This window comes from Oncorhynchus mykiss, chromosome 1 (genome assembly GCF_057628025.1).
Source record: "Oncorhynchus mykiss isolate SJ-2025 chromosome 1, ASM5762802v1, whole genome shotgun sequence".
NCBI lineage: Eukaryota > Metazoa > Chordata > Actinopteri > Salmoniformes > Salmonidae > Oncorhynchus > Oncorhynchus mykiss.
Genome location: NC_143022.1, coordinates 52,082,523 through 52,091,428, shown reverse-complemented (window position 1 = coordinate 52,091,428; position 8,906 = coordinate 52,082,523).

Sequence of the window (8,906 nt, the reverse complement as noted above, 5' to 3'; positions counted from 1 at the left end):
TGGTACTGTTAGGATTAATTGGAAGGTGAAAGGCTTCACAAACACTGTAATTGAGTTTCCGAAAATAAAAAGCCACTTTTATAGAAGTAGGGATCCTCTTTAGTAGCTAATCACTACAAACCACAGAAACACTCTAAAACACAGATTAATAGTGACACTTAGAAAGTAAGTTGGGTCAGTAGCACTTGAACTTGTTTTTTTCGGCAAAATAATTGCAAGATCAAATGTGAGGGCGTTTATGGGTCATCATTCTTACAAACATACAGACAAACACTTATACACTAGTACATACTTAACGTATACAATGTAAAGCTATTTCAGAGTCTCTAACATACTGTATAATACTGGTGAAATCTAGCTAGTCCACCATAAAAAGCAAAGAAAGACATATTCCACTGTATGGTATCTTGGCTAACAGCTGCTGATGAACGAGGACTGACAGCATGTGATGGGGCTCCTCCATTAGAAAAACAGAACCAGATGCTATTTCTAAAGGGGATCATCTGCTTATTACCGTGATTTCCAGCAGGAATAACTCAGCTCAGTGCCTCAGTGACTGCTGCTTAGCAGTGGCAGGCGTTATTCAGCACGACAGGCAGATGTAAGGGTGCATGTATGGAGCGAGGTGTGACTTTGTTGTGTTGATGACAGAACAGTGGTTGGATCCCAAAATAGCACCCTATTCTCTTTATAGTGCATTATATAGTCAATAGGATGCTATTGCAGAGGCACCCAGTGTCTTTTCTTCTATCTCCAGACCTGCTCTGCTTTGGAAGGAGCAATTATCCATTTCATAATTTCACCATTATAATTGGAAGTACTCATTTGGATTGGATTGAATTTAAATGCAAAGTGGCCGTTGGTTTATGAGTGACCATATTGTTTGTGGTTATTTTGTGTGTCAGTGTTTTCCGCTGCAGTCATTTAACTGTGGCGCTGCACCACCGCAAAATCATTCCCACCACACCCAAATAATACTGTAAGAAACATGAAAAAATATTTCTGTCAAGGTGCACTTTGAAGATGCTAGAAAAGTCCTAACTTCTTTACTTTTTCTCTGCAAACAAAATGAGTAATAAATAGAAAAATCAGACAACCCCATAGTAGAATAGAATTTACCGAGACACATTCAAGTTACGAGTGCCATAGGGAGGGAAACCAGCATTCTGACAAGCAGTCAATGCACAACAATTCTTGCAATTGTGGAGAAACAGCAGTTTTAATGGAGGTGATCCCAGCATATAAAGCATATTAATAGGCCTATGTCTGGATTTGATTAGTCTAGGACCAAAAGTCTCCTTAACAACTTCTACCCCCAAGCCATATAACTGCTGAACAATTAATCAAATGCCCACCCAGATTATTTACATTGACCCCCCCCCCCGAAAATGTAGGGCCTACCCGTCACAAGAGAAAAAGTTGCCATGATAGATCTACATGCATTGTGAACTGCCCTCAATACTGAGATGTCCCCACCCTGAGCGTGTAGAGAAGCCAGATTTAGATACTGCATATAGTTTAACAGTTCCATTTCACGTCACGCTGTTCATAGAAATCATTTATTATAATTTGACGGATTCTCGCAGCTATTTATCCCGGGAAAAGGGAGTGGTTTCATGCGGTAAATCTCGGTAACCGGGTTCCCGTAATTCAAACCTTATCAAGATCCATGTTTTCTTGTATGTGTTTTTTGAATCACTCCTCGTGTGCACATTCTGTAATGCTGTATACCCCGCTATGGTACAGAAATGTTATGACAGTAAGAAAATCTGGATATAGCCCAACCGCATGAGGGGGAGAGGGCGAAGGGAGTGTGTTCTACTCTTACTCTGAATTTAGAATTTAGAATATGAAAATCGCCTTTTGTCTCTGTTTAAACTTTTTTACTAGACCTGCATTTTAACATTTGCACATAGCCTAGTCTAAGACAATGACTTTACCGTCCAGTGACCACCATATTCCAGATGCTCAACACTAACGGCCACTAATACAACCACTCACTCCCCCACGTAAACCGCTTGTGGAGTTGAGCTGAGGTCCATGTGAACTAAAACGATTGTGACAGGGCTGGTTAGCGTGAGCTGTCTTTGACGGACGCTCTCGTCGCTATGCACAGTTTGGGCAGCTGGGATAGGATCTCTAGCTCCAAGGCAACGCACACAGGCCTGTGACGTTTCACCTGACATGACCATTGCGGACAAGACGTATGGTGGGTGCAAAAACGATGTGTGTATCTCTAATAATTGAATAACAATGAGATGGGTACATATAGTAGTTACGGAAAATAATATATTTTCACAAAATGACCAAGTGGGTAACCACATTCTGTGTCTGTACCGCTGCCAGTCAGGAGGAAAGGAGATGACTCATTTGAAAATGCTAATTGGGATATATAAACGAGCGGCTGTGAGACATAACTTTCTCCGTGTGTTCACCTTTTAAAATGTCAGATCACAACGACAGGCATAATTCGCTCTGTCACACTGAATGTCATATAGTATTGTAGTTTCTCTGAAGTAAGGAGAAGTACAGTATGCAGAAAAATAAAGGGAACAGCAGTATATAATAAAAGACGTTTGCTCACTGTTTTGCTGCTCACTTGGTTCTACAGAGTATTGCCATTCAATTAAACAAATGACGATCCAGGTCTAGCAGAGTCAAGCTCATAAGAGTGTTGTATGAAATGTTATAGTACCTTTCAGCGGAAGTCAGATGTCTTTTTGGGAGGAGTTCTGAAGGTTGACATGGACTGGATCCACTAACAGATGCTCCTCAGTTGTTTCTGTCAAAACAAAGACAGAGAGAGAGACAGTCAGCCCAACCCCGGGAACGTAATTCATAAAACCCATCAGTGTGCCATTGTTCCGCTATGTACCCTTCGTGTATGTGAGGTGCACATCAATGTGCATGTATGTAACGAGTATGTGTGAGTGCGTGTCTGGTGCACAGAAAGTGTGTGTAAATATGAGTGTGCATGTGAGAGTCCCTCATTTTCTGCGTACAAATGACTGTAATGTACAGTAAAGCGAACAATAAAGCCCCAACACCCCTGGCGTCCAACTCCTGTGCCTCCTGCCTAGTACTCTGCCTTACATTTGAAGATTACTCTCCTTTCCAGAGTTCCCCCTAGGAGAGAAAAAAAGCTGGCTACAGTGTCAAGGAACTCGCTCTCTCTCTAGTCTGTCACTTGTCTAACTGTCACTTGTCTCTCTCTCATGCTCTCTATCTAGTCTAACTGTCTCTCTCTGAGGCTGTGCAGAGACACTGATGGTTGAGATGGGATGGTGTGGTTCTCCCACACAGAAGCACTGTAATTGGCTCACCATGATGGGTCATAAACATACATCACAAGGGCAGTGGAGCGCCAAGCAGACAGCTAACTAAGCTTCTCGCTCCCTCTGCTTCTTACACACAAAGAGACACATATACACACACACACCCCAATGATAGCCACATGCACACACACAGAGGCATGCATGCACGTACACGCACACACAGGCATGCACACACAAACATACGCACAAGATGGCGCCGACATACACAGTCGGTCTGTTTCTAACTCTTAGCCAACTTTGCAGTATTTCTAATTTATTTAGTCATTTCTTACATTAGTTACTTAGAATGTCTCATGTTACCTACAGCCGAAAATAACTTTTGGATATTAGATTGGCGGTCACTCGGCAGAATTTCGACCATATATTCGACTTCCCTGAACTGGATCCTTTGTTTGTACTTACTGAGGCAGCTCCATAATGAAGAAGACGAATAAGTGGGGTCCTAGTCAGACTGAGGCGGCATGCGTACCATCCACCGCTTCTGAGTATATTACTCGTTAACGTTCAGTCCCTGAATAATAAAGTAGATGAGCTCAGGGAAAGGATCTCCTTCCAGAGAGACATTAGGGACTGTAACATACTGTTTAACGTAATCATGTCTCTCTCCGGATATATTGTCCCCGTCCATTCAGCCAGCGAGGATACACTGACTCGGCGACTAGGTTCCTCGGGAAGTGCATAGAGGATGTTGTTCCCACTGTGACGATTAGAACTAGATCCAAACCAAAAAACATAGATAGATGGCAGCATTTGTGAAAAACTGAAACACGAACAAACACATTTAACCATGGCAAGGTGATTGGGAACATGAACGTGTACAAACAGACCAGCTATGACCTCTGTAAGGAAATCAGAGACGCAAAATGACGGTAGAGGGAAAAAGTTGAGTCACAGTTCAACGGCTCAGACATGAGGCATGTGGCAGACAATCATGGATTATAAAGGGAAAGTCAGCCATGATCTGGACACCGATGCCTTGTTCCCAGTTAAAACTAAACACATCGCCCCGTAGCACTCCTGTCATTGTGAAGTCCTATGACAGGCTAGTTAAAGATCATATCATCTCCACTTTACCTGGAGGTGATATGACAGATTCACAGACAACGCAATCACCATTGCGCTGAATATTGCCCTATCCCACCTGGACAAGGTAGGCAACAACACCTCCGCCACGCTGATCATGGACTACGAGCACATCCCATCCACATAGATGGGGCCGCAGTGAAGAGGGTCAAAAGCTTTAAGTTCCTCGATGTGCACATCACTGAGGACATGAAATGGTCCCTACTAAACTCTACATCCATCCAGTAAATGTCAGGGGATCCAGGCATCAGATAAAGATAGTCTCCACAACAAGATCAGATACCAGTGACAGATATAGGCAGTGAAAACCACAAGTGTAGGGCACTGCTCTGCTTAAAGCCCAGGACGCTACACTACGTCTGTGTGTTGTAAAACCTGAAGCTCAGGCCTGTGTTGCTCTGCCTGTCTGTGTGTTGTAGAGCTGCAAAACCTGTGTGAGAGCCTGGAGGGATGTCCAGTTCTCATAGAGGTCCACCTCACTGGGAATCCCCTTCAGCAAGAGACCAGCTGGAGGTAGGGCAAGCCCAATGATAAACACAGAATACATATGGGTAACAAGGCCTGGGCCCCGTGGTTGCATGCTCCTGTGGTAGAGAGCAATGTTGTCATACAAACAAACGTATACAGTAACACTGTACTTGGACGCTTGGTCATAACGGCTACATGCATCCACTGTCATCAACATAACAAGGATTAGTTTAAAAATGGCTTTAAAATGGTAGCAGAGAGAGACGGACACCAACTTCTCTAGCTTCTCTGTTCTGGAATATCACTGCTGGGGCGGATGTGAGAAGTAAAGTTACATACCAAGGGAAAGCCATGCCACTGCAATATTTAATATCATTCCTCATGTCACAGAACGCTAGATTCAATCTGTATGGCTAAAGTTCAGCTTTATAGCGTGATTGAAGTTTAAAGGCAATGTTCCTGCATTAGTGGAGACTGCATTTACGGTAAATCCTGCGTATGTCTACTCAATAGGAAATTACCTTTACAGTTTGATCTCACCCTAAGGTATAATAAACAGATGTTCCTGTCATTAGTGGTCTTAGCAGCTTATCTTCTTACGGCTAGGGGTTCCGCTAGCATGAACGTCCTTAGCAGGGTAGTCCCTGTGGAGGGTAAATCTTGGAAGGGTAAATCCCGAACGGGGTAGTCCCTGTGGAGGGTAAATCCCGAACAGGGTGGTCCTGTGAAGGGTAAATCCCTAGTGTAGTGGTTTATCGGCCAGACCCATAAGGAGGGTGAAAGCGGTGGCCATGAGGCTGTGTGCGTGTATGAATGTTTAAAAAATATTTGATTATAGTAGCAGTAGCAATAAAGAAAGATTGGTTAATAACATATTGGGGGGGGGGGGGGGGGAAACGTGACATATTAGCCTTATTGGCAGACACAACAGTATCGTACAGCACCAAATGGTGTATGGAGTAGTGACCAAATTATTGATAGCCTAAGCTGTTACTACTTAACGCCGTTGGGGGGTGATGCTGAGTCAATAATAACTAAGATGGCTTCTAGATGCCAGGTTACTCTCGGAGAGGGAGGTTTAGAAAGGGAAAATGCTACTAAAAAAGGCATATAACCAGCACCAAGAACCAAATAAATGGTGGGGGGAATTAGCCAAATTTGGCAAAATTGGTACACATTATCCAGTCGATAAAAACCAGCCAAGAGGGTATGGATGCAATCGTAGTGTGGAACACTGAAATCAGATAACGGTCGAGACCACAATACGCAGGCATCCTAACCACGGCATTTTATCAGCAGCGGATAAAACTTTAAAAAGAGAAAAACAGAGACCTGTAAGTTAAAATGGAGCAGGCAGTAGATAAGAACGAGGCAACAAATAAAAAACTATGCTGGTGATTACAATCATATTGTACGCTCGCGTTTGCCAAGGGCCATGTTGCCAACACTCACTCACTACACAGGGATATTGAACATCAGGCTTGGTCCTCGGGACGCGATGCGTGTGACCCAGCGTCAGCAAATTATGAAATTGGGTTATTCTTAACTACAGTTGGTAATGTATTGTCTCAACTGGATGTGAGTAAAATTAGTAGGAGATGCAGGAATTTGTGAAAGTTGTACATTCTTGGTTATCTGCACGAACCCTGGCTAACAATTTGAATCACATACAAAATTGTTTAATTATTTATTTACTAAATACACAGAATTACATCAAACATCATATTACATAACTTGATTACAAATTACGTCATAAACGTCCCCAGCGGGCGGAACAGATATGACAGCTTGCTACACAAAGGAAAAGGGCTGGGTTTGAGTGAAAGAGCGGGAAGACTGAGGGACACAGGGAGAAGCTGTGCTATCGTAAATACAGTATCTGATGCATTCTAAATTACCGCCCATTTGGAAAAAGAGAATGCAATAAATATTTACTCTGAGCTGCGCTTCGGTAGGTTGGTAGTAGATGGAAGGCCGTGTTACCAAACCGAGTCCTTTGCAGAATGTCTTTGGCTGTCAATTGGATACTTTGTAGTAACGTCATTGGGTGATAGACGGGATACTCTGTCTGTTCCTTCCTAACCCTCGTTGCATCTGCTGTTGCTAACTCAACGGCTAGGAGGTATCACTTCTGTAGTGAATAAGAGTTCAAAGTTCATACCATTCGCAACTAAAGCTCACACTGATGTTGGCTTCGTTCTGTAGTTATTATCTGAACTATTCTGACATATGACCGTCGTCCTACATCCTCGGAACAGGAGGTTATATTGTCGTCAAGGGCTAATATAGGAAGGGAGAGGAGGGCATGTTTGAAAAGTTTTATAGCCCATGTCCCCTCACAGGGGCGGGCCACTGATAGAGCAGAGACCTATCTTATGAAAACCAAAATCTGACATTTTAGAAGCTAAAATCACATTTCATCCCATCACAAATAATTTCATACTCAAACATTTAAATTGAACAACAATTCCATGTGAATCTGATAACTCTGATGTGTAGACTTTCCACTGTAGAATTTATGTAATCTGATCATTGATGAGAATGTCTCAGATGACAACCGAACTGACATCATATTCATTAAGTACCACCACATATGTTCCATTGTTCGGATTACCAGAATATAGGTCATTTCCCCCACCTTCTGATGTTCCCAGAATCTCTATGTTAACCAAGGGTTTTGCAAATGTAACCTCAGTAGGGTATAGAGAGGAAAAAGGGGACAAGAGGTATTTATGACTGTCATAAACCTACCATCACCCCCAGGCCAACGTCATGACACCACAAACGTAAGGCTCTCCAGAGGGTCTGTGAGGTCTGCACAACGCATCACCGGGGGCAAACTATCTACCCTCCAGGGCACCTACATCACAGGAAGGCCCCAAAAAATTATCAAAGGACAACAACCACCCGAGCCACTGCCTGTTCACCCCGCTATCATCCAGAAGGCAAGGTCAGTACAGGTGCATCAAAGCTGGGACCGAGAGACTGAAAAACAGCTTCTATCTCAAGGCCATCAGACTGTTAAACAGCCATCACTAACATTGAGTGGCTGCTGCCAACATACTGACTCAAATCTTTAGCCACTTTAATAATAGAAAATTGGATGTATCACTGGTCACTTTAAACAATGCCACTTTATAGACTGCTCAAAAAAATAAAGGGAACACTTAAACAACACAATGTAACTCCAAGTCAATCACACTTCTGTGAAATCAAACTGTCCACTTAGGAAGCAACACTTATTGACAATAAATTCCACATGCTGTTGTGCAAATGAAATAGACAACAGGTGGAAATTATAGGCAATTAGCAAGACACCCCCAATAAAGGAGTGGTTCTGCAGGTGATAACCACAGACCACTTCTCAGTTCCTATGCTTCCTGGCTGATGTTTTGGTCACTTTTGAATGCTGGCGGTGCTTTCACTCTAGTGGTAGCATGAGACAGAGTCTACAACCCACACAAGTGGCTCAGGTAGTGCAGCTCATCCAGGATGACACATCAATGCGAGCTGTGGCAAGAAGGTTTGCTGTGTCTGTCAGCGTAGTGTCCAGAGCATGGAGGCACTACCATGAGACAGGCCAGTACATCAGGAGACGTGGAGGAGGCCGTAGGAGGGCAACAACCCAGCAGCAGGACCGCTACCTCCGCCTTTGTGCAAGGAGGAGCAGGAGGAGCACTGCCAGAGCCCTGCAAAATGACCTCCGGCAGGCCACAAAAGTGCATGTGTCTGCTCAAACGGTCAGAAACAGACTCCATGAGGGTGGTGAGGGCCCAATGTCCACAGGTGGGGGTTGTGCTTACAGCCCAACACTGTGCAGGACGTTTGGCATTTGCCAGAGAACACCAAGATTGGCAAATTCGCCACTGGCGCTCTGTGCTCTTCACAGATGAAAGCAGGTTCACACTGAGCACATGTGACAGACGTGACAGTCTGGAGACGCCGTGGAGAACATTCTGCTGCCTGCAACATCCTCTAGCATGACCGGTTTGGCGGTGGGTCAGTCATGGTGTGGGGTGG